The 17,712-nt window shown below is 36.7% G+C and overlaps 1 protein-coding gene across 2 annotated transcripts in view; it reads left to right on the top strand.

Moving 5' to 3' along the window:
• ralylb (RALY RNA binding protein like b) overlaps positions 1–17,712 on the top strand; it is a 490,264-nt gene that overhangs the window by 186,539 nt on the left and 286,013 nt on the right. The gene's annotated exons all lie outside the window — the stretch shown is intronic.

The following is a 17,712-nucleotide window of genomic DNA, read 5'->3' as shown; positions in this document are numbered from 1 at the left end:
GAGTGATTGTTATTAAAAATTATTTCAAACACCCAGATGGCTCCATTTAGTTCAGCATGTTTCATTAAAATAGTGTCAGAACAGTTGTTCTGGCTGAGAAACAAAAGAGAAAAGCTGAAAAACACAAGCAAACACGACCGTACCAAGAGAGAGAGAGAGAGATGTACATGGTTAATAATAAACATTCACTTTTAGGCAAATGAAATGCACATTACATGACAACAAAACCTGTGTAGCAAATGTTTGCAGAGTCGCACGCTGAATGAATCTCTTTGTTGATATTCACACACGTGCATAGCATCATTTGTCTGCAATTTGGTTGCCAGGAGACTTCTTTTGTCAACGTTTGAACACCTGCAGAGCAAACGGTAGCATTTGCGCTCCTCTAAACCTCATCTTTTAAGTGTCAAACAATGGAACGCCTTTATGTTCGGAAGGAAATAAGTAGGAACAGCCCATATTTGACTTTGAATGGACTGCAGCATCATCCCACTTGTCTTAAAGTCTGATTGTCTTCGAAACCAGCAGCTGCCATTTCTTGTTTATTTTTAATTAAAAGTGCGCTCTCATTGGTTTACGAGGCAGGATGTGCACAGAGCAACTACCAACTAATTAGTTAATTACCACCTGGGTGCACACATACTCTAACAAAGAATATTAAACACTTTAAAAAATTGCTTATTGGGGGAAAGTCTGCTTAAATTTCAGTGGAGCATTCATCTTCATTTCTGATAGGAATGTGAACACATCTGGTCACTAGGAACCTCTTTTTTTCTTAAAGTTGGTCTCTATTAAGCACATCAAAGATCCTCTTGCATCAGATATGTGCCAACTGAGCATTGAGTGATGCAGTATTCAGCCCTCCTCTGGCATTTGTTCCAAAAAATCTGGGATTTCAAAGCTGCATGCAAAACAGTACTTTTTTTTCTTGTAGCATTTCAGTAATTTAGTATCTTTACATCGATGATCTTGCAGCAATTGGCACTGACTCATTGTTTCAATGATCCATTCAGAGTGAGTCTCCAGTTAAATAACTCATTGATGCAAATGATCCAGTTAGATCAAGTCTACAGTTAACGACTCAATGATTCAAATGATCTGGTCAGAGCAAATCTACAGTTAACGACTCTGTGATTCATATGATTGGTTCGGACTGAATCTGTACTTATTGACTCACAGGTTAAAATGATCCAGTCAGAGCAAATCTATAGTAAACGACTCAGTGATTCAAATAATCCATTCAAAGTCAGTCTCCAGTTAAACAACTCACTAATTCAAGTGATCCAGTCAGTGCAAATTTCGTTGACTTATTTATGTCAATATGATTCATATAATCAGTTCACACCGAGTGTATTTTTAATGATTCACTAATTAAAATGATCCAGTCAGAGCAAGTCTGCAATTAATGGCTCAATCTTTTAAATGATCTATTTAGAGTGAGTCTCCAGTTAAATAACTCACTGATTCAAATTATCCGGTCAGAGCAAATTTCATATCACGACTCAATGATTTATTTGATTGGTTTAGAGTGAGTCTGTAGTTAACCACTCACTAATGAAAATGATTTGGTCAGAGAAAGTCCACAGTTAACAACTCACTGGTTCAAAGTCAATTTCTAATCAAACAACTCATTAATTCAAATATACCTGTAAGAGCAATCTACATTTAACCACTCAGTGGTTCATATGATCTGTTCTGAGTGAATCTGTTCTTATCAACTCACTGATTAAAAAAAAAAAAATGATCAAAACAAATCTACAGTTAACAACTCAATGTTTCAAAGGATTCACTCAGAGTCAGTCTCCAGTTAAACAACTCATTGATTCAAATCATCCGGTCAGAGCAAGTGTACAGTTAACAACTCAGCGATTCATATGATCTGTTCAGAATAAGTCTGTACTCATCGACTCACTGATTATAATCATTTGATAAAAGCAAGTCTACAGTTAATGACTCATTATCTGTTTCAAGTTATCCATTCAGAGTGAGACTCCAGTTAAACAACTCACTGATTCAAATTATCCAGTCAGAGCAAATTACATATCACAACTCACAGATTTATATGGTTGGTTCAGAGCGAGTTTGTAGTTAGTGACTCATTAATTAAAATGATCTAGTCAAAACAATCTGCAGTAAACTACCTAGTGATTCAAATGATCCATTCAGAGTAAGACACCAGTTAATCAAATCAATGATTCAGGGAATCCGGTCAGAGCAAGTCTAGAGTTAATGACTCAGTGATTCATATGATTCTGTTCAGAGTGAGACTGTACTTATCGACTCACTGATTCAAACCATTTGATCAAAGCAAGTCCACTGTTAATGACTCAATCTTTTAAATTATCCATTCAGAGTCAGTTTCCAGTTAAACAACTCACTGATTCAAATGATCCAGTCAGAGCAAATTACATTTTATGACTCACTGATTTATATGATCTGTTCAGAGCGAGTCTGTAGTTACTGACTCATTGATTAAAATAATCCAGTCAGAACAAATATATAGTAAACGACTCAGTGATTTAAATGATCCTTTCAGACCGAGACTGTAGTCAAATCACTGATTCAGTTGATCTGGTCTGAGCAAATCTACAGGTAACGACTCATTGATTTATATGATTGGTTCAGATCGAGTCTGTAGTTAACGACTCACTGATTTAAATTATCCAGTCAGAGGAGGTTTACAATTAACGACTCACGGATTCAAACAGTTTAGTCTGAGTGAGACTCCAATTAATGACTTGCTGATTCATATGATCTGGATGAGGTAGCCAAAGATTAAACTTTTTTGTAGTGCTTTTTTTATTTATTTATTTATTTATTTTTTATGTCAACTCATTTGCATCCATAATCTGTTTATACATTTGTTAAACTAGGTCATACCCTGTGTATTTTTTTCACTTGTTTGCACACTTATTATTTATCAGTATAGTAATCGGTGTATGACACGTTTTAGTAATTAAGTTACATTTGTAAAGTAACTAGTTAACAGTAATTACTCAGTACTTTAATGCTTAATCCTTGTTTGCTGTTGGGGATGTTTTAATCTACTTTGAGGTGATTTTGAGTCTGTATTTGGCAATGGAATGATTTTTGGTGGCAAATATTTTATAAAAAAATCTTGATTTTTCTAGATTTTTTAAATGTGATTAACCCTTGTGTATTGATTAAATTTACAACCCTTTCATTATGTTAGTGGCTGTTTTTGCCCCATTGACAAGAGTTAAAGAGCCCCTATTATGGGTTTTTGAAAATGAGCTTCAGTGAATGAAAACATCCAGCTTGGTTTAAATCTGGAAGTGCACCTTGTTTTAAACTATTGATTCTTTAACAAACTAGTTGACTCAGAGTCGAATGAATGAATCGAGTTGGGTTCAGATCATTTGTTTGAACGTGTCGTCGTACAGGCAAAGGTCAATAACAGGAGCAAATGGGTACATACGGGAGAAGCAAAAGAGTTGTCAGGCGACAGGCAAAGTGATTGCTTCAAGCGGCAAACTATGTGAATAAAGAACAAAGCAAGGGGTCAAACACGGCAAGGCAAGGAAAATGCATTGTAATGTCCACTAATAGTTAAACAAGACTCACCACTGATCTGTGTGTCTGTGTTGTTTTTAAAACATGTAATACGTTCATCATGATCCTCCGGCTGTGTGTGTGTAATCAATGTGAAACAGGAACTGGTGTATGTGAGGTGCATGCTGGGAGTTGTAGTTTGTATATGTGGTGTGTGTGTAGTTCTCCAGCAATCCACAGTAGCTAGATCACTGGTGACTGTAACAGCTTAAGGTATATTTACTTGATTTGAGTACTATTGTATTTCCATCAAATTCATTTTTTGACCAACACATTGACAGTACGGTACTGAAAAGCTCCTTTACTATTATCTGTAAACATCACATTCATTTAAAATGCAGAATGAAATAGAGAAAAGCTTACTTGTTTTTTTTAATTATTATTAAGCTCTCTGCAATTTGTTGTTAATGTAAACAGTTGGAGCAACAATACTACTAAAGGAACTATGGTGCTCTTCAAAATGCTGTAAAAAAGTAATAATAATAAATAAATAAAAAAGCTTGAGAAAGAAACTGTCACGTCTCTCAGAGGCAGAGCCAGGAGAGAGCAGGTCGCCTGTTTCCTTGAGCAAAGAATGGCGTCTGTCAGGGAGAAAAAGGCAAAGCTGGAGAGACTGGCAGAAAGAGAAGACGAAAGTCAGAGAGAAAGAAAGAGAGAGAGAGAGAGAGAGAGAGAGAGAGAGAGAGAGAGAGAGGAAACAGAGAGTCACTGGAGGGTCGATCGAATCCACTGGGCTGGAATAATCTCCACCAGGAGCAAAGTGAAGACCATCAAGCACATTTCACATGCAATTTAGTGTGACGCGTCTGATGAAAACTGTCATAACCAGAGCTCTCTAATTTACAAGCTTAAGAGCACGATGTATTTTAGTTGAATCTCAGGGCTAAAGCGTGGCGTTGGGCAGAAGCAAGCGTTGGAGTCTGAGAGCGGTGTCAAGCGTCAGACAGCTGGAGGGGCTGAAAAGGTCTTGAATGTAATATGAGGATTTTCTCACAGACGCCTCAAACTGTCTTGTTGCAATTGTAGGTGCAAGTTTAGGGAGGGACAAGTCAATTGCTGCAATGCACTGGAAGTAGAGCACACTTCAGAAGAGGCTTCACTGGTGCTTTTTTTCTTTTGCTTTTTTGCTCTTTCAACTCTCTCGTAAGGGTTTATAAATCATTCATTGAGTCTGGCCACATCTCACCAACCTCATCCGCTTGTTTGTGAGGTTATTTGTTTAGATTCCCGCAGGTAACATTTATTAAAGCAATACTGATGCAAGATACGAATCCCAGATCCTCTAAATCCTTCTTCATTTTGAAAGATTATGAGTTCAGTCCCTGCTGGAATTTCCAGGAACTGATTACTGCAGTCCTTATATATCTTTTTGGGTGTATATATATATATATATATACATACATATATATCTATCTATCTATATATATATATATATATATATATATATATATATATATATATATATATATATATATATATATATATATATATACACACACATATATACACACACACACACACACACACACACACACACACGCAAGCACGCACGCACATACACACACTCTTAGGCAAGTGTGCATGTTTATTTGTATATTATTTTTTAAATGTCAATATAAACAATATTGGGCAGAACGGTAGCTTAGTGGTTAGCATTGTGGTTAGCATCACAGCAAGAAGGTCACTGGTTCGAGTCACGACTGGGTCAGTTGGCATTTCTGTGTGGAGTTTGCATGTTCTCCCCATGTTGGTGTGGTTTTCCTCCAGGTGCTCCGGTTTCCCCCACAGTCCAAACACATGGACTATAGGTGAATTGGATAATTCCCAGTACTGGGTTGTGGCTGGATTGTTATCCGCTGCTGGAAAAGTTGTTGGTTAATTCCGCTGTGGCGACCCCTGATAAATAAGGCAGTAAGCCAAGGGAGAGTAAATGAATGAATGAACAATATTTGGAAAATATTTGGAACAATATCTTATTTGGATGCTTTTTTTTGTATTATAGGACAAAAAACAAAAACATTGTCAGCTTGACTGCTCATTTTAAAGTATTATTCGTTATTTCATTAATTTTTAAATGAAGCGGAATGAACTGCCATCTTATCTAGCATATGTTTCACACAACGGATACCCTGCCAGCTGCAAACTTCACACAGAAATGCTAACTGACCCAGCCGAGACCCGAACCAGCAACCTTCTTGCTGTGAGGCGACATGACTTGACATGACATCACTTACATGACTTTGTAAGTATGCAAATTAAGACAAGGCATTGTGCATATACACTCACCGGCCACTTTATTAGGTACACCTGTCCAACTGCTCGTTACCGCAAATTTCTAATCAGCCAATCACATGGCAGAAACTCAATGCATTTAGGCATGTAGACATGGTCAAGACGATCTGCTGCAGTTCAAACCGAACACCAGAATGGGGAAGAAAGGTGATTTAAGTGACTTTGAACTTGGTATGCTTGTTGGTGTCAGATGGGCTGATGAGTATTTCAGAAACTGCTAATCTACTGGGATTTTCATGCACGGCCATCTCTAGGGTGTACAGAGAATATTCTGAAATAGTGAAAATATCCAGTGAGCAGCAGTTCTGTTGGCACAAGTGACTTGTTGATGCCGGCGGTCAGAGGAGAATGGCCAGGCTGTTCCCAGCTGATAGAAAGGCAATAGTAACTCAAATAACCACCCGTTACAACCGATGTCTGCAGAAGAGCATCTATGAATGCTCAACACGTCCAACCATGAGGTGGATGGCCTACAGCAGCAGAAGACCACACCGGGTGCCATTCCTGTCAGCTAAGAACAGGTAACTGAGGCTACAATTCGCACAGGTTCACCAAAAATGGACAATAGAAGATTGGAAAAACAATGCCTGGTCTAATGAGTCTCGAATTCTGCTGCGACGTTCAGATGGTAGGGTCAGAATTTGTCATTAACAAATGGTGTGGGGGATAATTTTTGCCACACTTTGGGCCCATTAGTATTTATTAAGCATCCTGCCAATGGCACAGCCTACCTAAGTACTGTCGCTGACCATGTCCATCCGTTTATGACCACAGTGTACCCATCTTCTGATGGTTACTTCCAGCAGCATAAGGCACCATATCATAAAGCGCAACTCATCTCAGACTGGTTTCTTGAACATGGCAATGAGTTCACTGTACTCAAATGGCCTCCACAGCCACCAGACCTCAATTCAATAGAGCACCTTTGGGGTGTGGTGGAACAGGAGATTCACATCATGAATGTGTAGCTGACAAATCTACAGCAACTACGTGATGCTATCATCTCACCAATATGGACCAAAATCTCTGAAGAATATTTCCAACTCCTTGTTGAATCTATGCCACGAAGGATTAAGGCAGTTTTGAAGGCAAAAGGGGTCCAACCCGGTACCACTAAGGTGTACCTAATAAAGTGACCGGTTAATGTATGTTTCATATATTATTTTAAATAAGTAATTTTGATTTCTCTTTTGTTTTTTCTTCCTTTCAATAAAAATATTTTTCATTATTTTATTTTTTACTTTAAGAAAAAACAGAAGAGACTACATTGCACAAACCTGGGCTCTCCTACACACAGATTCCCATAAACTACTGCAACCTTAGGAGTAAGTCGGTGTTATTTTGAAGTCAGCGAAGACAGCATTTTTTACATTCAAGATCAAGGACAGACAAAACATCCATTTGTTTGGAATAAATGTCTCCATTTAAACTGTGGGAGAAACTTTGACATATTTCTACCTGCTGCAGTTCGGATGCGTTTTCCCTCGAGCTTCTATTTCACGACACTAACAGGCCATTAACAGATAAGACAAATTTTATGAGTCCATTAAGGAAGTGTAAGTTAAATGACAATCGAAGGGTCAAGTCATCGTAATTTCCCATGATGGTCCAGTGGTGCAGGTTGAGTCGGCGGACGTAATTGGCTTTGCTGGTACCGCTCCAGGGAGATGCCTTCAGGCTTGTGTCTTTGCAGTCGTTTATTAACATTTAATATGTGCGCTTTTTACCTTAAGACAGACGAACGACCAAACCCTGGCTCTTCAGCACAGCATGTTTGGCGCCATCCATGTTTAATAAAGAAAAGTCAGCTCTGGAAAACATCACCCTGCTGATCTCAAGGCCAAGCGGAGGGGGAGGTGAAGGTGACGCCAGCCTCCATTTGTCGCATTCATGACACTTTGTGCTGCTCCTTTTAGTCAGCTGGACTTGCTTTATCATTTTCCACCAGTGAGCATATAACCTGATCAAACAGGACACAAAATACCAGTTAAAAACGTGTTCGGACTTAAATGCGATTTACAAATATGATGATTTTAAAAAGGTCACTATCTGCCTGTTTAAGAATGTTTTAACGCTCTCTGAGGTCTGCTTATAATGTCAGAATGATTTTTACATTACTCAAGAAATGGCAAAGAAACAGGCTATTTATCCTGTTTTGCCTCTCTCTAGGATACTTTTGCAACGTTTAAGACTTGAAAGTAAACGCTCACTATGACTGGATAATAGTTTTGCATATAAAAATTATAGGTGGATGCTACTGTGATGAGAAGAGTATGCTACATGTGGTTTAAACTGCATAAATCCTCAGTATATGTTAAACAATATGTAACAGACAAAGCAAGTGACACAATAGCATAGTCAATGCTGAAGTACACTATTTTAAAAATTACACTGATAAAAAAAAAACTTAAATAATTTTTTTAACATGAATATTTAATATAATAATGCCTTTTAATATACTTATTGCAATAAACAGTAGTTTATAGGCTTATTTCCTTTTACAAAAGAAGTATTAGGTTTGTATTTAAAGCTCCAAACCTTTTCTTGAGACATGTTGAATTCTTATTTAATCATTTGCAATGTTTCCACATTGTATTGTTTGTAACTTTTCTTACCAATTTTTATATCTGTGTAATGTTATTTTCTGTAGCAGTTCATTTACTGTGGCAACCCCTGATAAATAAGGGACTAATACTTAATTAGTATAAATAATTAGACTAAATAATTAATAATAATTATAATAATAATAATTCCTTACATTTATATAGCGCTTTTCTGGGCACTCAAAGCACTTTATACACAGGGGGGAATCTCCTCATCCACCACCAGTGTGCAGCATCCACCTGGATGACCCGGTGGCAGCCATTTTGCGCCAGATCGCACACCACACACCAGCTTATTGGTAGAGAGGAGGCCGTGATGGACAGAGGCCAGTGGGCAAATTTAGCCAGGATGTCAGTGTTAAACCCCTACTCTTTTTCGAAGACATCCAGGGATTTTTAATGACCACAGAGTGTCAGGACCTCGGTTTAACGTCCCATCCAAAAGACAGCACTCACTGAGGAGTATAGAGTCCCCGTCACTATACTGGGGCATTAGGACCCATACAGACCGCTGGTTGTGCGCCCCCTGCTTGCCTCACTAACACCATTTCTGGCAACAACCTAGCTTTCCCATGTGGTCCCATCCAGCTACTGACCGGGCGCAGGCCTGTTTAGCTTTAGTGGGCGACCATGTGAGAGTTGCAGAGAGCTAGCTGCTGGCCGAAGTTCACACCTAAATGGTTATAAGAGACTTGTTTATGGTATTATATGCAGCATTCTTAATTTATGCTCTTAGGTAAGGTGAGATTTTTCATACCTAAAGGTGAGATTTTTCATACCTAAAGGGAAAATGTGCTGGATGCATTATTAAGGATAAAGCATTAGAATTGGTACTCGGTATTAATCGGTTCTCGGCCAATCGGAACTCGGCGCCCCCACGGCCACCCCTGTGCCCCCCCCCCCCCTCCCCCCTATTGATTTTGCTGTTAATATTATTAATTTAAATGTAAATTTACAATATTTCAATCAATCAATCAATTAATCAATAAATAGTAGCCACTAAATTATTGTGGACTGATTGGTGCTACTGATGTAGCTGATTCACTGACCCTCCCCCTCCCCGATCAAAGTTGACAGCACGCACACACCTTTAATAGACCACAATTGCAATTTAATATTTACCCTAAGGTACAGTACATGAATAGAAGAAGCTGTATTAATAATATTGTGGCTCAAAAAGGAATATGGATGAATTATATTACTAGAGTATGTATTGTGAGTGTGTGTGTATATAGTAATGCCTTTTGTTCATTTGTTTCTTTTATTAATTAATTCATTAGTCTTTATTAATGTTAGACATGGCATATACTGTATGCTGTACAATGAAAGTATGTGAAAAATAACTGAAAAGTTATTTATATATGTGAAAAGTGTTTTTGAACTAAATATAGATTTTTTATTTTATTGAATTAGAATTTATTGATTTTTCAGGAATAAATTGCGATATTTCAAGAGTAATTAATTAAATTAATTAACCCGCATTATTTCATTTACCAGAAACAGAAATATAACACTACACTGAATTCATATTTTTTTGTGTGTGCCACCCCAAGATTTAAGATCCTAAGAAAATTTTCTGGGGGCAACACTGGTATAGGCTGCAAAATCCTGATCGGTGCATCCCTACTAGAAACAAAAGATAATAAGCCTTAACAAGTACGTATGCTGCTGCTTTATTTAAACAAACATGGACAAACTTGAAAAGAACATTGAGAAAAAAAAAACTTTGAAAACATTTCATTGTTAAAAGGTTATGAAAAATAATGTTTCATAATAAGAACTGTTTGTTCTTTATAACTGCTCTTTGTAATCTGACATTTCAGTGTTTTTTTTTTCAGAGCTTGCTCAATCTGAAGTTTTATTTTGTTAATTAATAAAATAAAGATTTTTTTTTTGATGGCTGTACTGTCATGCATCGATTCCAATTATAATCAAGGCAAAGAAACAAAAGTTCTGGTTGAAATGTAAAGTTGGAAAGGCATATTTTGCACAGTCAATAGAAGACTATATAGAAATAAAAATAAAACTTCCAGAATTAAAATTGGATCGCATTATGAAGTCCTTAATATATATATATATATATATATATATATATATATATATATATATATATATATATATATATATATATATATATATATACAGTCAAAAGTTTGGGGTCAGTTAATAAAATTATTCTGTTCTTCAAGGCGATTTTTTTTATTAAATGTAAAAAAAAAAATTAAATACTTATTTATTAAATATTTATTTATTACTTATTGTATGTAGTTTCAAATTACTCTAGTCATTATTGCTTTTATTACTATTACCATTACTACTACTACTACTACTACTAATGATAATAATAATAATAATAACAATAATAATAATAATAATAAAATATTAAGAGAGATTTCTGAGGGATAATGTGACTGAGGACTAGAGTAATGAAGCTGAAAATGCATCATTAAAATCACTGGAATAAATTATTAAATTATTACTGTATTTTTGATTAAAAAAATGCAGCCTTGGTGAGCAGGAGAAGCTTATTTTAAAACATTTAAAAATCTTATCTACAGACCCTAAACTTTTGACAGGTAGTGTGTGTATATATAATTATATATATTTATTTTCATAAAATATTCAGAGTCTGACTAAATTGTGTTGATGGCCTCTAAGTGTGCACTTACAGTTGTATTTACTGTATTTCAGCCTCTTCATTTAAAACATTTGTTAATTCTGCAAGAATAGGGAATAACATAATAAAAACACCACTGTTCAGTATGTTCAAATGGCTTCTGTCTTTCCACTGAATCAGCTGAACAGCAAAAGTGCATAATTTTGGTTGCTGAACATTCGGTGCATCCCTACATAATAGCTGAAGTACACTGTGGACTGCTGTGTCTATAACACTCTTTTCTGATCTTAGCCTCTATCTTCACCTGAGGCAAGTGGTGCAGTGCAAGACAGTAAAACCCATTCAACTCAGTGAATCTGTTTCACTGTATGTATGCAGGGTGGCAAACATGAAAAATCCCTGACAGTAAATGATGCCCAGTTTTATTTCTGAGCTCTTAAAATACTGCAACACGACACAACAATGGTCATGTCTGCTGTAGTCATGTCAGTATTAGGATCTCAGGAAAGACAATACAAAGACTCTATTTTTCCTCCACTTGGCAGTGCACATTGTATTGTATAATCTGCTGAGGTTTCAGTCAAGTAATTCTGCTTTTGTGCCTGTTTACTATTTACTGTTGTATTACAATATGTAAAAATTTGTGGATGGAGCTAAAAAGGCAAAGTATGCGTTGAATCTCTGAAATTAGACATTTTGGCAACACAGTTTCTGTAAAAGAGCACTGTAAATATTTTTGTTGCCTTTTGACTTTTCAAACTTAACTTTTCTAGTCATCTCAATTTACATCAATTAAATGGACTAAAATAATATGTTAAACTCTGTATAACTAAAAAAATAACAGATTAACGCAGTGGTTCTCAAACTGTGGTACGTGTACCACTAGTGGTACGCAGGCTTTGTTCTAGTGGTACCGCTGAATAATTTAAGTTAAAAAAATTAACAAATTTTTAACTCTTTGACCCATGCGATAACATTGATGTGATCAGAAAATTGATTTTAATAAGCTAAACCTGTTTTTTATTTTCAATTTTCTAATGTTTGGTATGTATTTGAAGCTATTCATTCATTCATTTATTTTCTTGTCGGCTTAGTCCCTTTATTAATCCGGGGTCGCCACAGCGGAATGAACCGCCAACTTATCCAGCAAGTTTTTACGCAGCGGATGCCCTTCCAGCCACAACCCATCTCTGGGAAAATATTTGAAGCTAATCTCCTCATATTTGTAACGGTAGTTGGGGGCGTATCCCGTATTTTTCTATTACAATGTGGACAGATATGGGTTAATGACTGGCTTTTCTAAAACACAAAGCACAAAACACAAATCATATATTTAAAATACAAGTTGATGTTTAGATTTCAAATATATACAGTACAAAGAAGTCAAAACTTTTTATGTATGATTATGATCACATAGAGCTTATATTTATGAGGTCCAAGGAACATTTCCAGGTTAAACATTATTTATATATTTTTTACCTGTAAGCACAGGTCATTGTTAAAGTTCAAATTTTTACAATGTTTAAAGGCTGACAAAGATAAATATTCATAATAATAGGGATTATTCTGCCTTGTTTTTGAACTGTGCAGTGCTGTAGCTGCCTAATTAGGCCTACTACGCTACTGTATTTTAACACTGCTCATTTTGGTGGTACTTGGAGAGACAATTTTTTTCTGAGGTGGTACTTGGTGAAAAAAGTTTGAGAACCACTGGATTAACATATTATAATAACTTTCATTCATTACTTTCCTTCTGCTTAGTCTCTGATTTATCAGAGGTTGCCACAGCGGAATAAACTGCTAACTGTTCCAGCATGTTTTACCCTTCCAGCCGCAAACCGGGACTGGGAAACACCCATACACACTCATTCACAAACACACCCATACACTACAGCCCATTTTTGTTCACCTAATTCACCTATATCACGTCTTTGGACTATTGGGGAAACCGTAACACCTAAAGAAAACCCATATGAACACAAGGAGAACATGCAAACTCCACACAGAAATACCAACTGGCCTAGCTGGGACTCAAACCAGCAACCTTCTTGCTGTGTGGCTACAGTCCTAACCACTGAGCCACCGTGCAACATCTAGCGTCCTTCTTTTACTGTGAGTACGTTTTTAGTTGTGGCATGGTGGCGTAGTGGGTAGCACAATCCCCTCATAGCAAAAAGGTCGCTGGTTCGAGTCCTGGCTGGGTCAGTTGGCATTTGTGTGGAGTTTGTAAGTTCTTCTTGTGTTCGTGTGGGTTTCCTCCAGGTGCAAAAAAATAAATAAATCCAAAAACATGTGCTGAAGGGGAATTGATGAACTAAATTGGACATAGTGTATGAGTGTGTGTGGATGAGTGTGTATGGGTGCTTCCCAGTACTGGGTTGCAGCTGGAAGGGCATCTGCTGCGTAAAACGTGCTGGATAAGTTGGTGATTCATTCCGCTGTGGTGACCCCAGATTAATAAAGGAACTTAGCCGAAAAAGAAAATGAATGAACATTTTTAGTTTTGAAACATACAGGAGCTTTTATAGTAGTAGATTTTCATATGTGTAGTAGTTGATCTCAAATGTCACAAGAACAAGGAGAATTCCATTTCCTACCTCATGACCTCTTTAAAAAGTGGTTTAGCAATGAAGAAACTTTACAGAGAGCCCATACCTTAATTCAGAGAAAGCGAAACGGGGCCAACAATGATGAGAAAAAAACCCGAAGAATTCCCTTAAGTGAGAAAAAGCTACTTGGTAAGCAAGATAAAAAATAAAACAAACAAAAACACCCCTGCGGAGAAGAAGCCATCTGTCTGTGCAAGGCACGCATTTCTAAAAATGAATCATCAATCTGTTTTTAAACTATAGTAAACAATTGCATGACTCCAGCGCTGCTGAAAGGCAGCAACCTAGAAAATACGAATCATCCTACTGTATGTTCTGAAGTTGCATATAAATCGCTCATGGAAAAAAAGTCCGGTTAGTGTATGCCAGGCCGGGGGCTTTAGAGCTGTGTTACAGAAATTTAAAATGCAGCGATAAACTCAGTCCACCATGAAACAATAAAAAGCGCTGACCAAGAGCCACCGTGTCACCCGCTGTGTTCTTTGGCAGCTTCGAGTGTTAGTGCTGAAACTCGCTCTTACGTAACCATACGCTGAGATCACTGCATTTCTGAAATAATTGCCTAGAAATATTCCCAAACTTCATCTGGCTGAACAATGGAGATTAGAATGCATAAAGCCTGCTCTGATGAGCTGAAATAAGAAGCATGTGCTCTACTTGCGCTGTCAGACTTTGTGTTAATTTCATTACAAAAAAGATTTGCAAATATTTGCAGAGTTTCATCCAGTCCCCCTTTGATTTACTACACAGAATTGTGGGAGCGAGCCGCAGTGCTGTATTAAAGCCAGCAGAACAAACGCAATAACGTATGATCTGTCAGCGAACACAATGTACACACAAAGCACAAAAGAATGCGCTTCTTTCCCTCTATCCTGATATTTATACGTTTGCTATTTTACCGCAGCACCAAAAAAGGACGCCCGATTTCTTGAATCAGCTGATAAATAATGCATACACATTTATTGATTAATATTTCACTAGGTGGAGGTTGCTGAGGAATTCTTGAGCAGGCCAATAATGCCTCGCGTGATAAACATCGGCTTCTTACAGTGTATTTTCCTGCCATTGACTCATGGTTTGGAAGGGACGGATGTTAGCGATTGAATCTGACAGTAGGGTATTGCAGTTCATAACAAGTTGCGCATCTTACTGCTCCTAATGACACTTGCGGTTATTGGCAAACTGAAGGTTGAGTTAATGAGCTGTGGACGGCCATCAATGCTTCACATCTAGCAATGAGTTCATAAAATACCAAATCACTGGACATGTTTGCTCAGTCCAAGGCTGTGCATGTATTTCTTGGCTTGGTCCCCTGAAAAAAAAAAAAGAAAGGCCTTTGGACCAATGCCATCAGAGTAAATGCTCAAGGGCAACTCAGGCTCCGGAAACTTAAGGAGAAAAAAGAAAAAGGCACTGCAACAACCTATCAGCCTGCATGTTCTCTGCAGTGTGTCTCGCATGTTCTACCTGGTCAGGCATGATAAGCTTACAAACTCCATCACAGCGCCTGTATTATGCATGGATTGTTCAGACTCAGCATGCCATCGTGTATTAGGACGTGCTTCACCATGTCCTAGTTTGCTATATTTTTTTTCAGTGTTTTACAACCAATGTTTATACGTTATATTAACTTATCTATGAATTGTGTTATGTTAAATGACAGTAGCTGAATGTAAATCCTCTTATAAGATTGAATGTTTGAGAGCTTACAGTATCTCAAGCACCATCAAAGCATTTATTTAAACTCATTTAGCAAGGCTTTTTTATTATAGAACACTTTTGTTTGCTCTTCATGTAGCCAGTAACTTCGACATAGGTCAATAACAAGGATAAGCTCTGGACTTTTCACTTTATATTGATCTAAGAGCCAAACACACAGCAGAAATGTGCAACAATGGGAATCTAGAGGCATGTTGATATTAAAGATGCACTGAATTTTTGGCCACTGAAAATGTATCATCCCTAAATATGTTATGCCATTTAATGGACACTCCATTTTTTGTGGCTTTAGTCATTGTAGGGGTACTCTTTTAAATCTGGAAGCATTAACAACTTATATAGACATGTATATCAGTATCATTCAATATGGAAAATAGTTATCGAGATTGCATTTTCGCCAAATCATTCAGCCCTACTTTGACATCAGCGGCCAGTTATATAAAACACTTAGGCTAGTCATAAAAAGTTAGCCATATACATTTTGGTCACATTTTATTTTGATGGTCCATTTGTTGAATTAAGTTACATTGCTTCTACATGCCAACTAATTCTCATTAGATTATAAGTAGACTGTTAGGTTGGGGTTAGGGTTAGTTTCTTATAGTCAGTTAAATATCTGTTGCAGGAGCAGTATCAACAGATATTAAGCAGACAGTCTAATAATACTCAAATAGACCATCAAAATAAAGTGTTACCTATTTTTTTCCCTTAAAGACTGCTCATATCTGTTAAATTAAGTTACAAAAGGTAAATTGGGCTAACTTCAATCCGAAAAGTAAGATGTATAACCCTTTCTTTAACTGGTAGTTGTTGAAACAAGTGCATACTGGCTATGTTTATGCAACTCTGATTGCCAATTAGCTGGAATCCAAGGTGATGGGTGGCAAGCCAATGAAAAAATGCAAATAATAAAACATTATGAATAAAATATTTAGGCATTACTAAAACTTATGCAACACCAAGGAAAAATGTAGCCATATTAACAAGTGCCTCATTGTTTTTAGGTGAAAACTGAAATGTACAAAATGTTTTGAATGCTGCCTAACTAAATGAGCCAACAATTCTTAATAAAAAGCAAAAAAAGAAGGACTAAGACAGCATCCTTGTCCACTTCCTATCTGTAGACAACATTTTTGATTCTCACTCTTGCTGTTGGATTTTGATATAATGACTTTATCCACTGGACCATCTAAAGCCCGTCTTTTCTAATGCCAAGTACAGAAACTCCCGACTGACTCTGTCAAAAGACTTTTCTCCATCAAGACTTATTAGGGCAACAGGAAGTTTATTTTAATGAGTCTTATTATTTAGATGAAACTGCCTTTTACAAATCCTGTTTAGTTCTCCTCTAGCAAATCCAGTGAGAATGCTAGTATTTGAGATGCTAAAATAGAATTGTATATTTTGTAACCTGTATTAAGCAATTTTGGCAATATTCCTTATCCTTTTTCTCATTTAAAATAACGGTAATTATAGCCTCTTTCCATGATGGAGGAATTTTACCTTCTATCTATCTATCTGTCTGTCTACTTATTCAATTCAATGCATGTTTATTTCTATAGCGCTATTACAATGTAGATTGTGTCAAAGCAGCTTAACATAGACGTTCTAGTAAATTGAAACTGTCAGTCCAGTTTTCAGAGTTGAAGTTCGGTTTAGTTAAGTTCGGTATTAATCTGTCTTATCAGTTTCTTTCACAGACTTAACATTTTAATCATGGAGATAACTAGACAGTCTTGCTAATATCTTACCTCAGAACAATGTTTTCTTTGTAAGCAACATGAAAGATTTTTTTCACCCCCACGACCAGTTTATTTATGGAATTTTCAATGTTTCATTGCATCTATCTATCTATCTATCTATCTATCTATCTATCTATCTATCTATCTATCTATCTATCTATCTATCTATCTATCTATCTATCTATCTATCTTATCAGTCTTTTACAGTTTTTAAATTTTAATCATGAAGTTAACTTTGGTAATCATTACTTCAGCTGATTTAGACAGTCTTTCCAATATCTTACCTCAGAACAATGTTTCTTTGTATGCAACATGAAGGATTTTTTTTTTCATCCAACGGCCAGTTAGCAATGGATTTTTTAATGTTTCATTGCATTTCACTATGGTCTACACATCTTTTTCCCATATGGAGAAGAAGAGGAGAGAAGGAGAGTCCTGCTCCTTCATTTAGACGAGATAAATGTTACAGGAGGAATGCACTGATGCTACACGGTGGCATTTGCATCAGATAAACGTCCGTGAAAAAGCAACAACACGGAACTAAATCAGCATTTCGT

The sequence above is a fragment of the Danio rerio genome, chromosome 24 (genome assembly GCF_052040795.2).
Source record: "Danio rerio strain M-AB ecotype USA chromosome 24, GRCz13ab, whole genome shotgun sequence".
Taxonomy (NCBI): Eukaryota; Metazoa; Chordata; class Actinopteri; order Cypriniformes; family Danionidae; genus Danio; species Danio rerio.
This window is presented reverse-complemented; position numbering and strand designations above follow the sequence as displayed.